This window comes from Saccopteryx leptura, chromosome 1 (assembly GCF_036850995.1).
Source record: "Saccopteryx leptura isolate mSacLep1 chromosome 1, mSacLep1_pri_phased_curated, whole genome shotgun sequence".
Classification (NCBI taxonomy): Eukaryota; Metazoa; Chordata; class Mammalia; order Chiroptera; family Emballonuridae; genus Saccopteryx; species Saccopteryx leptura.
In genome coordinates this window covers 125,213,604-125,220,184 of record NC_089503.1, presented here as the reverse complement: position 1 = coordinate 125,220,184, position 6,581 = coordinate 125,213,604, and the positions used below count along the sequence as shown (strand labels likewise).

Here is a 6,581-nt window from a genome sequence, read left to right as displayed (position 1 = left end):
CCCACACAGGGGAACACTGCAGCCCCCCAAACCTGCGCAGGGACTGCAGGCAACCCACGCCTCCGAAGAGACTGGAGCACTGCAGCCCCGAGCTTCTAAAATGACTCCTTTTTATAGGGTGGCTATCTAGGATGAGCAAGCATCATACAGAAGCTGATGTGGCTGTTAGTCATTGGCTAGGGAGGTCGTGTGCAGTTACAGGGGGGGTATTACTCAGTGGAGAATTTCAAACATAAACTTCTGATAAGGGTCTCTGACTCAATGCAGGATGTTGCTGAACTCTTTGTTCTCAGCGTCACAGGAACCTTGTACACTCTTGGCAGCCCCAGCATGTCAGTACCCCTTGAATCTAACATTCCCCCATCTCTTTTGGACATAAATCAAATCCTTGATTCTTCATCAGTGGGGAGAATGGTATAAGGCTGGGGCTCATGAGAATTTTCTACTTTAGCTGTAGCTATAAGCTAATTAGGTCTGGGGTCCTCCCTAGTATGTGCTGGCATGCTGATAGTGTGCCCTTAGTACTACAAGCTTTACGGACTAATTTCTTTCTGCCTTGCATTTTTCTTCTCTGTACTAACTTCTTACAACTTGCACAAACCTTCTGCAACTTACACAAACCTTCTGCAACTTACACAAACCTTCAACTTTTATGCACTTTCTTATCCAGGAATAACTGGCCTTCATAACAACTTGCTTTTCCTTTTCTTTTCAAAAGTACCTCTACACCTTATACCTTCTATTATCAAAACCATACAATTCCTTTCTAATTTATCAGAATTCTTATATCCTAAAAACCTTAACCTCAGCAAAGACTAAGTTAGTACTAAGTAATCCTCTTTTAAAGATTGCTTTTGGAGGTGTCCTTTTCATAAGCAGCCTATTGGACACATGACCAATATTCACAGATTATTCTATAGTGGTAGCTATGAGCACATACATAACTTTCACTTACCTTGTAGCTTCTCTCTCAGCCAAGGGACTTACACTCCCTTTCTGTATGACTCATAGCAGTACATGCATCAAACCTTAAGATGAATTACTTGGCTTTCCTTTACCTTAGTTTCCTTCCCTCCCTAAAGTCTAATGCGTGGACCAGTTAACTTCTGGTTTGTGGCTGAAGCAGAGCATGCGGTCCTTCTCAGGGTCAGCTTACAAGGGTTGGTGGGGTCAGTCTTCGCTGTCCACAAAGGTGTTTCTGCTGGGACTGCAAGCTTCAGCTGGCTGCGGTGGACCCAGGCGGGTATGCCTTCTACCTTGGCAGTAGTGGGAGTGGTCAGGTTCATGGTGTCTGGACCCGTCTAGGTGGGAGTCAGTCCTTGGGTGGTGTACTGCTAGAAGTGCCTCTTGAGCAGTCTTTGAACAGTTTTCTCAGTAACCTATAAAACCTGTAAGTACTTAGGGAAAGGGTGTTACATTTCTACACTTTGCAGTTAGAGTTTAAGTCCTAGTGACCACTGCTTCTAGCTGGAATTAGCAACAAGTCCCAGCCTATAATAGGCATGGGGCATTGAGATAAGAGAAACAAAGGAGATACTAAACATAAAGCAATAAAACCAGACTGTCAATACCCACAGTAGAGATCTTTGAGGGATAAATAAAACTTAAATATTCAAGCAAGGCATAGTAGATGGCCCTTGTGTTTACAAGAAATGAGATTAGCTTATCTGCTACTTGGAAGAAATACCTTAGGCTCGTGAACGATGTCCTTATGCCTTCAGTGGCAATTCCCAGCACGCTGGGCAAGGTCAGGTCACAGGTAGCTGGAGCAGGGCTAGAAGAGACTGAACCCTCCCTCCATGGAGCAAGGGGGCAGCTTACCTTCTTATGTCCCTCTTTCCACAGCACAGGTGTGTCAACCGGTGGGGCCAGAAAGCCTGGCAGGCTTCAGTTCAATGACCTTTCTTTCCACTCTGGAGCAGGGCCTTGATGACATGCTATGAAGCGCCTTAGGGCGCTGGAGCCAAAAGTTGGTATTTCCTGACTTCTTTTGGGCCTTATTTGCCTTTTCTGTTACTTCCTTGGTCATTATAGACCTTAAAAGCCATGCTCAGAAGATCTCACTGAGGGGCTTGACTAAGAGAGCAAAATTGGGAATACAACAACAGATCCTTGGTACAAAAAGGAAGTCTTTGTACTTGACAGGCTATACAATTCTATTATGGCTAAAGCAGTGGGTTTAGAAGGGGCCGTATTCCCTAAATCTTCTCCTCGGGTCTAACTCCAGATAGGAGGCGGGGATTCCCCGGAGCCAAAGCAGAGGATGGCAGAGGGCTGTAGCAAGGTGATGATAGCCTCTAGCTTACTGCGCTGTTATCTTTCGCCTGACTAAGCAGTGGTGCAGCCCTTGAGCCGGTGCCCAAGGGGGAGGGGCAAGTGCCTGAAACTGTGAGGGGAGCCTGCCATTTCTCCTGCAGCCAGCTGCAGCCTGGCTGCCTTTTCTTTCTCTACCTCTGCTGCTATACTGGGCTGCACACTGACCGTGCCACCTGCCTGCGGGTGGGTGCTGGTGATAGTACGCTAGACTCTCTATGTTTTCTATGGGTCTAGAAATCCTTGGTTTGGCCAGTCTGCTCTTAAGTTGGCCATTTCAGTAGCAGACAAACAAACCAAATATGCACTCAAAACAAACAAAACTTCTAAACCAAAACCAAAGGGAGAAGGCAGCATCCTGCGTCCCCCAACCAACTGGGTGAGGAAAAATCAGGTGGCGTCCCGCCTGCTCCATTACACCCTTTTCTAACCAGAGCTCTGTTTCCAAATATTCAAAGAGGAAGCTTCTTTACTAAACAGTCTCAAGACTCCAAATGTTTCGAATCAGCCAAATTCAGTTTCCAAACAGCAACTGCCGGAGGCTGGCCAGCTACCAATGTCTGCTGCAGCCCACTCCGTGAGGAGGGGTCTTACACAGCCAATCTCGCTGGGGCCTCCATTTGTTACATCCTAGGAGACAGGCCACAGCAGACACAAAGTAAATTTTATAAGTTTTATTGCAGACCTGCACAGGGACTGCAGGCAACCCATGCAAGGGAGCACTGCAGCCCCCCAAACCTGCGCAGGGACTGTAGGCAACCCACGCCTCTGAAGAGACTGGAGCACTGCAGCCCCCCAAACCTGCACAGGGACTGCAGGCAACCCACGCCTCCAAAGAGACTGGAGTACTGCAGCCCCCCAAACCTGTGCAGGGACTGCAGGTAACCCACACAGGGGAACACTGCAGCCCCCCAAACCTGCGCAGGGACTGCAGGCAACCCACGCCTCCGAAGAGACTGGAGCACTGCAGCCCCGAGCTTCTAAAATGGCTCCTTTTTATAGGGTGGCTATCTAGGATGAGCAAGCATCATACAGAAGCTGATGTGGCTGTTAGTCATTGGCTAGGGAGGTTGTGTGCAGTTACAGGGGGGGTATTACTCAGTGGAGAATTTCAAACATAAACTTCTGATAAGGGTCTCTGACTCAATGCAGGATGTTGCTGAACTCTTTGTTCTCAGCGTCACAGGGACCTTGTACGCTCTTGGCAGCCCCAGCATGTCAGTACTCCTTGAATCTAACAGTGCTACATTGACATTAGTTTTTGCTGGGTAGAGGAATTACCAGTCATATTCATTTTCCACTTTTGACAACTTTTGCCATGAGCATAAAAATTTTCATTGCCAAAATAAAACATAACAGATCTAATTTAATTAAAAGGAAAAAAGAAGGTATGGAAAAACAATATGGAAGTTCCTCTAACTACTAAAAATAGAATTACCATATAAGCAAACAATTTCACCTCTGGGTATTTATTCAAAAGACTTGAGAGCAGTGTCTCAAAGGTTAGTACCCCGTGTTCATAGCAGTATTATTCACAATGGCCAAAAGGTGGAAGCAACCCTGGTGCCCATCAGTTGATGAATGGATAAAGAAAGGGTGGTCTATCTATATAATGAAATATTTTTCAAGAGTAAAAATGAAGGAAACCACATAGATGAAACTTGAAGACGTGACGCTCAGTGAAAGAAGCCAAGATGGAATGTTGTGTGAGTCCATGCAGAGGAGGTATCTAGAGCAAAGTTATAGAAACAGAAAGTAGAATGGGGGCGTGGCTACCAGGGGCAGAGAAAGGAGGAATGGAGGAGCTGTTGTTCAGTGAGTGTAGAGTTTCAGTTTAGCAGGATAAGAAAGCTCTGGAGATTGGTTGCACAACAATAAGAATATATTTAACATTAAGATCTGTACACTTAAAATGGTTGAGATGGTAAATTTTATATTATGTGTGTAAAATTTTTTTAAAAAGAAAGAAAAGGGAAGGAGAACATTAGCTAGCTGTGATTCTGGGGGTGACTGGGTCTGAAGGGCATGCTGACCCTGGGGTGAGATGGCTGCACAGACGGCCTCTGAAGGTCATGTCACTTCTGTGGATCTGTGAAATGTTAGCGCTCTTCCCTCACACTCAGAAAGAATTCAGTTTTCTAAAAGGATTTTATACCATGATTTGTGACCTATATTTTGAGTTTAGACCAAGAGTACTTCAAGAGCCTAATATTAGTACAAGTTTTAAACTTTTGGCAAGATCAGTCAGAGGGAAAAAAAATGGATTTTTTGGATACATTTTCAATTTAATCTATTCTTCCATTCTCTAGTGCACAGTGTAATTCATTTGTAAAGGGCTCTATTTTAGGCAATGTGGCTTTAAGTAGGACATATATAGAATGAAGCCACTGCATCTAATTCATCATCCAGGAGCCCAAACTTTGTAATTATGTGGCCAACCATTTTCAATCATGATTCAGTTGTGAATCTAAATAAAACAGTTCATCCACTGCAATTACCTAAGTCCCTCTTGTTGAGAAAGTTGTAATTGCTTTGGCAGTCCTCATCACTGGCTCTCATCTTCTAAAGGATACTTCTCTTGAGATGTGCACTGTACCCTCAGGCTCTGCAGTCTGCTTCCTGACTCCAGCCTGGACAGGGGGGCCCACCTCAGGCCTGAAATCATGATGTGACTGACTTTTTACCTGGGTGTGAGTAGGAGACACCAGCTGGCCTTCCATCATGGTACTTGGAGTATAGACATTTTCAGCTGCTGCTCTTTAAGAAATATGTTTTCAAGAGACCAAATCTCCAGGGGGAATTGCATACTAGTCGGGAATGAGCAATATAGTTGTTGTAGATAACAGGTTCATGCTTTTTAATCTTTTTGTCAGTTATGGGAAATTCAAAAGTAATACATGCTCCTGGTAAAAGTTTAAACACTGCAGAAGAGCCTAAAGTCAAATTAAAAAATGTTCCCATAGCTTTTTCTAACTCTATCCCGATATAATCATCATTAACAGTTGACACATTTCCCCCCCATACTCTTTTCTTAATTATACAAACATGTGAGTGTATCTTTTATGTTTAGCATATTATACTAAATTAATTTGCTTTTTTCAATATTCATTAATTTGCTTTTTACACTTGGCCACATCATAGCCATCTTCTTTGGACTCACTAAATGGTGGTACCCTCCTAAAAATTGCATGTTGAAACCCTAATCCTTAAAGTAATTGTATTTGGGGGGTAATCAGGTTTAGATGAGATCATGGGGGTAGAGCCCCAATGATGGGATTAGGGCCCTTATGAGAAAATGAAGGGACCATAGCTTTCTCTTTTTCAACATGTGAGCACACAGAAAGTGGCTGTGTGTGAACCAGGAAAAAGACATTCATGGAGAACCTGACCATGCTAGCGCTCTCATATCAGACCTCCAGCTCTAGAACTGTGAAAAATAAATGTTTGTTTTTTAAGTTGCTTATCAGTGGTGTTCTGTTATAACAGCCTAAGTTGACTGATACAGTATCTTTTGAATATATGTGTTGTTGACCTCATTATTAACATTTACATAGAAGCCCATGGCAGGGAGGTTCTATAATGCACCGAGTCATCTAGGATTTAGAAATATGTCACCAGTATGTCATTTCAGAAGAAATTGCAATGATCACCTATTTGCCTACATTCTTGTACATTGACTATTGTATTTCTAACAGATAATGTCCAGAAATAATGCTGGATCAAAGATATGTGCATTTTTTACTTTAACAAACACTTTTATGTGCATTTTGAAAATACTGTGGCCTTGACATGAGCAAATATAAAAAAAACTGAGGGTGTTTGTGGGAAGAGAATTTACTTGGCCCAAGATAATGGATAAATATTTCCAAACATGACACTAATCTTATAGGAAATACAAAGCTGTGTAAAACATGATTGATCCTCATGTACCTCATAATTTTCTTACCTAGTAGCAATTTAACTGCTAAACTACAAAGATGTTTACTGAGAGTTTAGAGAAATAAAGAGAAGTGATGGATAATGATGATAAAAGTGATGATAATGTTAGTAGCTGGGGCTGACTTCATCTGGGACGCATTGTTACAGCCATTTAAGGCTTTTTTTAGGCTGGTATTCTTTTCAACTGATTAGTACCTGTGCTAGTCTGGTTGTCAAATATGTTTAATATTACTATTGAAAAAATAGCTTCCATGTATTTTAATTGAGCACAATTATCTTATTTGAAGCTTACAACCCCAGATGGAAGATTCGGTTACATTTCACAGATA

General features: G+C 42.8%; 1 long non-coding RNA gene across 1 annotated transcript; it reads right to left on the bottom strand.

Moving 5' to 3' along the window:
• Nucleotides 1-1,468: 1,468 nt before the first annotated feature.
• On the bottom strand, nucleotides 1,469-3,527 carry LOC136399408 (uncharacterized). The gene is made up of 3 exons (XR_010750153.1): nucleotides 3,178-3,527; nucleotides 2,787-3,051; nucleotides 1,469-2,076 (listed from the first exon to the last, which is right to left on the bottom strand). It is a non-coding gene; the product is annotated as an uncharacterized lncRNA (long non-coding RNA).
• Nucleotides 3,528-6,581: the final 3,054 nt, after the last annotated feature.